We start from the raw sequence: 11612 nt of genomic DNA on the forward strand, positions 1-11612 counted from the left end.
GTTATGGTTATGGCCTTGCACTCTCTCTTGGGATTTTCTTCTGTATTGCTTGGGAGAGTACTGGGAGGAGTTTCAGTAATCTTCTTACTCAGCTGACCCACCTGTGCCTCCAAATTTCTAATAGAGGACCTTGTTTTATTCATGAAACTTAGTGTGGTCTTAGATAGATTAGAGACTATGGTTGCCAGGCCAGAATGGCTCTGTTCAGAATTCTCTGTCTGTTGCTGAGAAGATGATGGAAAAGGCTTGCTATTGCTAAACCTATTTCTTCCACCATTATTATTGAAGCCTTGTTGAGGCTTCTGTTGGTCCTTCCATGAGAAATTTGGATGATTTCTCCATGAAGGATTATAGGTGTTTCCATAGGGTTCTCCCATGTAATTCACCTCTGCCATTGCAGGATTCTTAGGATCATAAGCTTCTTCTTCAGAAGATGCTTCTTTAGTACTGTTGGATGCAGCTTGCAATCCATTCAGACTCTGAGAAATCATATTGACTTGCTGAGTCAATATTTTGTTCTGAGCCAATATGGCATTCAGAGTATCAATTTCAAGAACTCCCTTCTTCTGAGGTATCCCATTGTTCACAGGATTCCTCTCAGAGGTATACATGAACTGGTTATTTGCAACCATTTCAATTAGTTCTGGAGCTTCTGCAGGGGTTTTTAGATAAAGAGATCCTCCTGCAGAATTGTCTAATGACATTTTTGACAACTCAGACAAACCATCATAGAATATACATATGATGCTCCATTCTGGAAGCATGTCAGTAGGACACCTTTTGATCAATTGCTTATATCTTTCCTAAGCTTCATAGAGGGACTCACCTTCCTTCTGTCTGAAGGTTTGGATTTCCACTCTAAGCTTGTTCATCTTTTGAGGTGGAAAGAATTTGGCCAGGAAAGCACTGACCAGCTTTACCCAAGAGTTCAGGCTTTCCTTAGGTTGTGAATCCAACCATGTTCTAGCTCTGTCTCATACAGCAAAAGGGAAAATCATAAGCTTGTAGACCTCGAGATCAACTCCATTGGTCTTGACAGTGTCATAGATTTACAAGAATTCAGCTAAGAACTGATGAGGATCTTCCAATGGAAGTCCATGAAACTTGCAATTCTGCTGCATCAGAGAAACTAATTGAGGCTTAAGCTCAAAGTTGTTTGCTCCAATGGCAGGAATTGAGATGCTTATTCCACAGAAGTCAGAAGAAGGTGCAATGAAGTCACCAAGCATCTTCCTTGTATTGTTGGCATTGTTGTTATTTGGTTCGGCCATGTCTCCTTCTTTTTCGAAAATTTCTGTTAGGTCCTCTCAAGAGGGTTGTGCTTTAGCTTCTCTTAGTTTCTTCTTAAGAGTCCTTTCAGGTTCAGGATCAGCTTCAATAAGAATGTCTTTGTCCCTGTTCCTGCTCATATGAAAAAGAAGAGAACAGAAAAGAAGAAAAATCCTCTATGTCACAGTATAGAGATTCCTTTATGTGAGTAGAAGAAGAGAAGAATAGAAGAAGGAGAAGGGAAAAAATTTGAACACAGTGAAGAAGAGGTGGTTCGAATTATGAGTAGAAGATAAGTGTTAGTAGATAATTAAATAAATAAAAGGAGATGAGAAAGGGAGATTAAATTCGAAATTAAATAAAATAAAATAAAAATATTTTTATTTTTATTTTAAATATTAGTTAGAATTCAAAAATTAAAAAGAAAAATAAAATCAAATTAAAATTTGAAATAATTAGTTAATTAAAAAGAATTTTGAAAAAGTGTTAGTGATTTTTGAAAATTGGAGAGAGATAAATAGTTAGGTGGTTTTGAAAAAGATATGATTGAAATAGAAAACTTTTAAAATCAAACAAAAAGTCAAGTAGTTAATTGAAAAAGATTTGAAAAATCAAATTTGAAAAGATAACAAGATAGAAAAGATTTTGAAACTGATTTTTGCAGAAGATATGATTGAAAATCATTTTGAAAAAGATTTGAAAAGGAGATTAAAAAGATTTGATTTTTTTAAATTAAAGTTGATTACTTGACAAACAAGAAACTAAAAAGATATGATTCTAGAGTTTAAAGATTGAACCTTTCTTGATAAGTAAGTAACAACATGAAAATTTTTGAATCAAAATATTAAATGCTAGCATTATTTTCGAAAATTATGAAATAAAATAAGAAAAAGATTTTGAAAACCAAATTTATAAAGTTTTCAAAAATATGAAAAAAATAAAAAAGATTTGATTTTTGAAAAGGATTTGAAAAAGATAGAATTTTTAAATTGAGAATTTGACTTGACTCATAAGAAACAACTAGATTTTTAAAACTTTTGACCAAATCAAATCAAATTTTCGAAAATTATGAGTAAAATAAGGAAAAGATATTTTTTTGATTTTTTTATTTTTAATGAGGAGAGAGAAAAATACCAAATTGAAACAAAACATAGAAATTATGAATCACAACAAGAAAAATATGCAAGAACACTTTGAATGTCAAGATGAACACCAAGAACACTTTGAATGTCAAGATGAACACCAAGAACTTATATTTGAAAATTTTTAAGAAAAGACACACATGCAAGACACCAAACTTAGAAATTTTCAATGTTTAGACACTAACAAATTGAAAATGCATATGAAAAACAAGAAAAGACACATAACATGAAATTGCAAAGATCAAACAAAGAAGATCATCAAGAACACTTGAAGATCATGAAGAACAAAATTCAATGCATGTGTTTTCGAAAATTTTAGTGAAATTAAAAATATGCAATTGACACCAAACTTACAATTTGACACAAGACTCAAACAAGAAACACAAATTATTTTTGGTATTATGATTTTATTAATTTTTTTTTGTATTTTTTGAAAATTATTTGGAAAAAGAAAAATAATGATTTCAAAATTTTTAATGAGAATTCAAGGAATCATGCAATGTCAGCCTAAAATTTCGGTCCAGGAATTAGACATGGCTTACTAGCCAGCCAAGCTTTCAGTGAAAGCTCCGATCCAAAATACTAGACATGGCCAATGGCCAGCCAAGCTTCAGCAGAACATTACATACAACAGCTAGATTGATGAGAAAGACATAGAAGCTCTTCTAAGGATAAGTGAAACCTCGGTCCAAAAGATTAGACATGGCTTAACAGCCAGCCAGGATTCAACATATCTCATGAAACTCTAGAATTCCTTCTTAAAAATTCTGAAGTCATAGAATAATTTATTTTTTTGAAAATTTTTCGAAAATAAAAATAATAAAAACAAAAAGCTAAAAATAAAAATAAAATTACCTAATCTGAGCAACAAGATGAACCGTCAGTTGTCCAAACTCGAACAATCCCTGGCAACGGCGCCAAAAACTTGGTGCATGAAATTGTGATCTCAACGGCGCCAAATACTTGGTACGCACTTTTATAATCTCAATTCTTTTTCACAACTCCGCACAACTAACCAGCAAGTGCACTGGGTCGTCCAAGTAATAAACCTTACGTGAGTAAGGGTCGATCCCACGGAGATTGTCGGCTTGAAGCAAGCTATGGTCATCCTTGTAAATCTCAGTCCGGCAGATTCAAATGGTTATGAGGTTTTGATAATTAAAATAAAATATAAAATAAGATAGAAATACTTATGTAATTCATTGGTGGGATTTCAGATAAGCATATGGAGATGCTTGTTGCTTCTGAATCTCTGCTTTCCTACTGTCTTCATTCAATCATTCATACTCCTTTCCATGGCAAGCTTTATGTTGGGGGATCACCGTTGTCAATGGCTACCGTCCGTCCTCTCAGTGAAAATGGTCCAAATGCGCTGTCACCGCACGGCTAATCATCTGTCGGTTCTCGATCATGTTGGAATAGGATCAATTGATCCTTTTGCGTCTGTCACTAAGCCCAACATTCGCGAATTTGAAGCTCGTGACATTCATCCCTTCCCAGATCCTACTCGGAATACCACAGACAAGGTTTAGACTTTCCGGATCTCAAGAATGCTTCCAATTGATTTTAGCTTATACCATGAAGACTCTAATATCAAGGAATTGAAGGCTCTGTTGTCAGGAGAGACAATCAAACGCATGGACTAGGAATCCAAGAGATATGCATTCAAGCTTGTTTTCATGTAGAACGGAAGTGTTTGTCAAGCACGCGTTCATAAGTGAGAATGGTGATGAGTGTCACTTGATCATCACATTCATCATGTTCTTGTGTGCGAATGAATATCTTAGAATAAGAATAAGCTTGAGTTGAAAAAAAAAAACAATAGTACTTTACATTAATTCATGAGGAACAGCAGAGCTCCACACCTTAATCTATGGGGTGTAGAAACTCCACCGTTGAAAATACGTAAGTGATAATGATCCAGGCATGGCCGAATGGCCAGCCCCCAAAACGTGATCAAAGATGAAAAGATAAATTCCAAAATGATCTGAAGATTCCTGTGAAATAAATCACTAAAAGTAGTTTTTATACTAAACTAGTCACTAGGGTTTATAGAAAATGAGTAACTAAGTGCAGATAGTGCTGAAATCCACTTCCAGGGCCCACTTGGTGTGTGCTTGGGCTGAGCATTGAAGCTTTCACGTGTAGAGACTCTTCTTGGAGTTAAACGCCAGCTTTGGTGCTAGTTTGGGTGTTTAACTCCCGCTTTTATGCCAGTTCTGGCATTTAACGCTAGAATAGGGTAGAAAGTGGGCGTTCAAATGCCAATTTGCGTTATCAAAACTCGGGCAAAGTATGGACTATTATTTATTGCTGGAAAGCCCAAGATGTCTACTTTCCAATGCAATTGAGAGCTGGTGCACGAAATTGTGATCATCAACAATGGCGCCAAAGGACTTGGTGCTCTTAAACGTGAATCACACTTTGTCACAATTCCACACAATTAACCAGCAAGTGCACTGGGTCGTCCAAGTAATAAACCTAACGTGAGTAAGGGTTGATCCCACAGAGATTGTCAGCTTGAAGAAAGCTATGGTCATCTTGTAAATCTCAGTAAGGCGAATTCAAATAGTTGTGGAGTTTAAGGTGATGAAAATAAACATAAAATAAAGATAGAGATAGTTATGTAATTCATTGGTAGATTTCAGATAAGCGTATGAAGATGCTTTGTTCCCCTTGAACCTCTGCTTTCCTATTGCCTTCTTCCAATCATTCATACTCCTTTCCATGGCAAGCTTTATGTTGGGCATCACCATTGTTAATGGCTACATCCCGTCCTCTCAGTGAAAATGGTCCTGATGCTCTGTCACAACATCGGCTAATCAGCTGTCGGTTCTCGATCATGTCGGAATAGGATCCATTGATCCTTTTGCATCTGTCACACGCCCCACAATCGCGAGTTTGAAGCTCGTCACAGTCATCCCTTCCCAGATCCTACTCAGAATACCACAGACAAGGTTTAGACTTTCCGGATCTCAGGAATGGCTGCCATTAATTCTAGCCTATACCATGAAGATTCCAATCTTAGATTAGAAACCCAAGAGATACACACTCAATCGAAGGTAGAACGGAGGTGGTTGTCAGGCACACGTTCATAGGTGAGAATGATGATGAGTGTCATGGATCATCACATTCATCAAGTTGAAGAACAAGTGATATCTTAGAGAAGAAGTAGGTGTAAATTGAATAGAAAAACAGTAGTAATTGCATTAATTCATGAGGAACAGCAGAGCTCCACACCTTAATCTATGGTGTGTAGAAACTCCACTGTTGAAAATACATAAGAACAAGGGTCAGGCATGGCCGTGAGGCCAGCCCCCCAAAACGTGATCAAGTGTATCAAAAGTATGTAAAAGATGAAAATACAATAGCAAAGGGCCCTATTTATAGAAAACTTGTAGCCTAGGGTTACAGAAATCAGTAATTAATGCAGAAATCTTCTTCCGGGCCCACTTGGTGTGTGCTTGGGCTGAGAATTGAAGCATTTTCGTGTAGAGACTTTTCTTGGAGTTAAACGCCAGCTTTTGTGCCAGTTTGGGCGTTTAACTCCAAATTTTGTGCCAGTTCCGGAGTTAAACGCCAGAATTTTTGAGCTGACTTAGAACACCTGTTTGGGCCATCAAATCTCGGGCAAATATGGACTATTATATATTGCTGGAATGCCCAGGATGTCTACTTTCCAAAGCACTTGAGAGCCGCCAATTGGGCTTCTGTAGCTCCAGAAAATCCACTCTGAGTGCAGGGAGGTTAGAATCCAACAACATCTGCAGTCCTTTTTCAGCCTCTAAATCAGATTTTTGCTCAAGTCCCTCAATTTCAGCCAGAAAATACCTGAAATCATAGAAAAATACACAAACTAATAGTAAAGTCCAGAAGAGTGATTTTTATTTAAAAACTAATAAAAATATAATAAAAACTAATTAAAATATACTAAAAATAATGCCAAAAAGCGTATAAATTATCCGCTCATCACAACACCAAACTTAAATTGTTGCTTGTCTCCAAGCAACTGAAAATCAAATAAGATAAAATAGAAGAGAATATACATTGAATTCCAAAAACATCTATGAAGATCAGTATTAATTAGATGAGCGGGGCTTTTAGCTTTTTGCTTCTGAACAGTTTTGGCATCTCACTTTATCCCTTAAAGTTCAGAATGATTGACATCTATAGGAACTCAGAATCCAAATAGTGTTATTGATTCTCCTAGTTAAGTATGTTGATTCTTGAACACAGCTACTTTATGAGTCTTGGCCGTGGCCCTAAGCACTTTGTTTTTCAGTATTACCACCGGATACATAAATGCCACAGACACATAACTGGGTGAACCTTTTCAGATTGTGACTCATCTTTGCTAGAGTCCCTATTTAGAGGTGTCCAGGGTTCTTAAGCACACTCTTCTTTTTGCTTTGGACCTCGACTTTAACCGCTCAGTCTCAAGTTTTCACTTGACACCTTCACGCCACAAGCACATGGTTAGGGACAGCTTGGTTTAGCCGCTTAGGCCAGGATTTTATTCCTGTGGGCCCTCCTATCCACTGATGCTCAAAGCCTTGGATCCTTTTTATCACCCTTGCCTTTTGGTTTAAAGGGGTATTGGCTTTTTCTGCTTGCTTTTTTTTTTGCAAGCTTTTCACTGCTTTTTCTTGCTTCAAGAATCAATTTTATGATTTTTCAGATCATCAGATAACATTTCTCCTTTTCCTTTCATTCTTTCAAGAGCCAACAATTTTAACATTCATAAACAATCAAATTCAAAAATATGCACTGTTCAAGCATTCATTCAGAAAAATAATAGCATTGCCACCACATCAAAATAATTAAACTGTTTTAAAATTCAAAATTCATGTACTTCTTTTTCTTTTTCAATTAAAAACATTTTTCATTTAAGAAAGGTGATGGATTTATTTTCATAGCTTTAAGGCATAGACACTTAGACGCTAATGATCATGTAATAAAGGCACAAACATAAATAAACATAGAGCACAATTTTCGAAAAATAGAAAATAAAGAACAAGGAAATTAAAGAACGGGTCCACCTTAGTGATGGCGGCTTGTTCTTCCTCTTGAAGATCTTATGGAGTGCTTGAGCTCCTCAATGTCTCTTCCTTGCCTTTGTTGCTCCTCTCTCATGGTTCTTTGATCTTCTCTAATTTCATGGAGGAGGATGGAATGCTCTTGGTGCTCCACCCTTAGTTGTCCCATGTTGGAACTTAATTCTCCTAGGGAGGTGTTGATTTGCTCCCAATAGTTTTGTGGAGGAAAATGCATCCCTTGAGGCATCTCAGGGGTTTCATGATGAGGAAATTCCTCATGCTCTTATCCATGAGTGGGATCTCTTGTTTGCTCCATCCTTTTCTTAGTGATGGGCTTGTCCTCATCAATGAGGATGTCTTCCTCTATGTCAATTCCAGCCGAATTGCAGAGGTGACAAATGAGATGAGGGAAGGCTAACCTTGCCATAGTGGAGAACTTGTCCGCCACCTTGTAGAGTTCTTGGGATATAACCTCATGAACTTCTACTTCTTCTCCAATCATGATGCTATGTATCATGATAGCCCGGTCTATAGTAGCTTCGGACCGATTTCTAGTGGGAATGATTGAGCGTTGGATGAACTCCAACCATCCCCTAGCCACGGGCTTGAGGTCATGCCTTCTTAGTTGAACCGGCTTCCCTCTTGAATCTCTCTTCCATTGAGCGCCCTCTTCACAGATGTCCATGAGGACTTGGTCCAACCTTTGATCAAAGTGGACCCTTCTAGTGTAGGGGTGTGCATCTCCTTACATCATGGGCAAGTTGAATGCCAACCTTACATTTTCCGGACTAAAATCTAAGTATTTCCCTCGGACCATTGTAAGCCAATTCTTAGGGTTCGGGTTCACACTTTGATCATGGTTCTTGGTGATCCATGCATTGGCATAGAACTCTTGAACCATTAAGATTCCGACTTGTTGAATGGGGTTGGTGAGAACTTCCCAACCTCTTCTTTGGATCTCATGTCGGATCTCCGGATATTCACCCTTTTTGAGCTTAAAAGGGACCTCGGGGATCACCTTCTTCTTGGCCACAACTTCATAGAAGTGGTGTTGATGCACCCTTGAGAGGAATCTCTCCATCTCCCATGACTCGAAGGTGGAAGCTTTTGCCTTCCCTTTCCTCTTTCTAGAGGTTTCTCCAGCCTTTGGTGCCATAAATGGTTATGGAAGAACAAAAAGCTTTAGCTTTTACCACACCAAACTTAGAAGGTTGCTCGTCCTCGAGCAAAAGAAGAAAGAAGAGAGTAGACGAAGAAGAAATAGAGGAGATGGAATGGGCTTTGTGTTTCGGCCAAGGGGGAGAATTGGTGTTTAGGTTGTGTGAAAATGAAGGAGTGAAGATGGGTTTATATAGGAGTGAGAGGAGTGTGTATGGTTCGGCCATAGAGGGTGGGTTTGGAAGGGAAAGTGGTTTGAATTTGAATGGTGAGGTAGGTGGGGTTTTTTGAAGGATGGATGTGAGTGGTGAAGAGAATGGTGGGATTTGATAGGTGAGGGGTTTTTGGGGAAGAGGTATTGAGGTGATTGGTGAATGGGTGAAGAAGAGAGAGAGTGGTGGGGTAGGTAGGGATCCTGTGGGGTCCACAGATCCTGAGGTGTCAAGGATATCTCATCCCTGCACCAAGTAGCGTGCAAAACGCCCCTTGCTGCCAATCCTGGTGTTAAACGCCAGGCTGCTGCCCATTTCTGGCATTTAATGCCAGCTTCTTGCCCATTCCTGGCGTTAAACGCCAGTCTGGTGCCCTTTTCTGGCGTTAAACGCCCAGAATGGTGCCAGACTGGGCGTTTAACGCCCATTCTGCTACCTTTACTGGCGTTTAAACGCCAGTAATTATCTCCTCCAGGGTGTTCTATTTTTCATTCTGTTTTTCACTTTGCTTTTGCTTTTTCAATTGTTTTTGTGACTTCACGTGATCATCAACCTACAGAAAACATAAAATAACAACAGAAAATAGAAATTTAACATAGATAAGTAAAAATTGGGTTGCCTCCCAACAAGCGCTTCTTTAATGTCAATAGCTTGACAGTGGCTCTCATCGAGCCTCACAGATGTTCAGAGCAATGTTGGAACCTCCCAACACCAAACTTAGAGTTTGAATGTGGGGGTTCAATACCAAACTTAAAGTTTGGTTGTGGCCTCCCAACACCAAACTTAGAGTTTGACTATGGGGGCTCTGTTTGACTCTGTATTGAGAGAAGCTCTTCATGCTTCCTCTCCATGGTGACAGAGGGATATCCTTGAGCTTTAAACACAAGGGAGTCTTCATTCACTTGAATGATCAATTCTCCTCTGTCAACATCAATCACAGCTTTTGCTGTGGCTAGGAAGGGTCTGCCAAGGATGATGGATTCATCCATACACTTCCCAGTCTCTAGGACTATGAAATCAGCAGGGATGTAATGGTCTTCAACCTTTACCAAGACATCCTCTACAAGTCCATAAGCCTGTTTCTTTGAATTGTCTGCCATCTCTAGTGAGATTCTTGCAGCTTGTACCTCAATGATCCCTAGCTTCTCCATTACAAAGAGAGGCATGAGGTTTATACTTGACCTTAGGTCACACAGAGCCTTCTCAAAGGTTATGGTGCCTATGGTACAAGGGATTGAGAACTTTCCAGGGTTCTGTCTCTTTAGAGGTAATTTCTGCCTAGTCAAGTCATCCAGTTCTTTGATGAGCAATGGAGGTTCATCCTCCCAAGTCTCATTACCAAATAACTTGGCATTTAGCTTTATGATTGCTCTAAGGTACTTAGCAATTTGCTCTTCAGTAACATCTTCATCCTCTTCAGAGGAAGAATATTCATCACAGCTCATGAATGGCAAAAGTAAATTTAATGGAATCTCTATGGTCTCAGTATGAGCCTCAGATTCCCATGGTTCCTCATTAGGGAATTCCATGGAGGTCAGTGGACGTCCATTGAGGTCTTCTTCAGTGGAAATCACTGCCTCTTCCTCCTCTCCAGGTTCGGCTGTGTGGGTTGTGGTTATGGCCTTGCACTCTCTTTTTGGATTTTCTTCTGTTTTGCTAGGGAGAGTGCTAGGAGGGAGTTCAGTAATTTTATTACTCAGCTGACCCAATTGTGCCTCTAAATTTCTAATAGAGGACCTTGTTTCAGTCATGAAACTTTGAGTGGTTTTGATTAGATCAGAGACAATGGTTGCTAAGTCAGAGTGGCTTTGCTTAGCATTCTCTGTCTGTTGCTGAGAAGATGATGGAAAAGGCTTGCTATTGCTAAACCTGTTTCTTCCACCATTATTGTTGTTGAAACCTTGTTGAGGTCTCTGTTGATCCTTCCATGAGAGATTTGGGTGATTTCTCCATGAAGGATTATAGGTGTTTCCATAGGGTTCTCCCATGTAATTCACCTCTTCCATTGCTGGGTTCTTAGGATCATAAGCTTCTTCTTCAGAGGAAGCTTCCTTAGTACTTCCTGTTGCTGCTTGCATTTCAGACAGACTATGAGAAATCATATTGACTTGTTGGGTCAATATTTTATTCTGAGCTAGTATGGCATTCAGAGTATCAATCTCAAGAACTCCTTTCTTCTGAGTTGTCCCATTATTCACAGGATTCCTTTCAGAGGTGTACATGAATTGGTTATTTACAACCATTTCAATGAGTTCTTGAGCTTCTGCAGGCGTCTTCTTCAGATGAAGAGATCCTCCAGCAGAGCTATCCAATGACATCTTGGATAGTTCAGACAGACCATCATAGAAGATTCCTATGATGCTCCATTCTGAAAGCATATCAGAAGGGCACCTTCTGATCAATTGCTTGTATCTCTCCCAAGCTTCATAGAGGGATTCACCATCCTTCTATCTAAAGGTTTGGACTTCCACTCTAAGCTTACTCAATTTTTGAGGTGGAAAGAACTTTGCCAAGAAGGCATTGACTAGCTTTTTCCAAGAGTTCAGGCTTTCCTTAGGTTGTGAATCCAACCATGTTCTAGCTCTGTCTCTTACAGCAAAAGGAAAAAGCATAAGTCTGTAGACTTCAGGGTCAACCCCATTGGTCTTGACAGTGTCACAGATTTGCAAGAATTCAGCTAAGAACTGATGAGGATCTTCCAATGGAAGTCCATGAAACTTGCAATTCTGTTACATTAGAGAAACTAATTGAGGCTTAAGCTCAAAGTTGTTTGCTCCAATGGCAGGGATAGAGAT

At 38.8% G+C, this 11612-nt stretch overlaps 2 non-coding genes across 2 annotated transcripts; both read left to right on the forward strand.

Moving 5' to 3' along the window:
• Positions 1 to 758: 758 nt before the first annotated feature.
• LOC112781572 (small nucleolar RNA R71) lies at positions 759 to 866 on the forward strand. Its single transcript, XR_003192342.1, has one exon. It is a non-coding gene; the product is annotated as a small nucleolar RNA R71 (small nucleolar RNA).
• Positions 867 to 11189: 10323 nt separating this feature from the next.
• LOC112781695 (small nucleolar RNA R71) lies at positions 11190 to 11297 on the forward strand. Its single transcript, XR_003192455.1, has one exon. It is a non-coding gene; the product is annotated as a small nucleolar RNA R71 (small nucleolar RNA).
• The last annotated feature ends 315 nt before the right edge of the window (positions 11298 to 11612 follow it).

Source organism: Arachis hypogaea, chromosome 19, assembly GCF_003086295.3.
Source record: "Arachis hypogaea cultivar Tifrunner chromosome 19, arahy.Tifrunner.gnm2.J5K5, whole genome shotgun sequence".
NCBI classification, from domain to species: domain Eukaryota; kingdom Viridiplantae; phylum Streptophyta; class Magnoliopsida; order Fabales; family Fabaceae; genus Arachis; species Arachis hypogaea.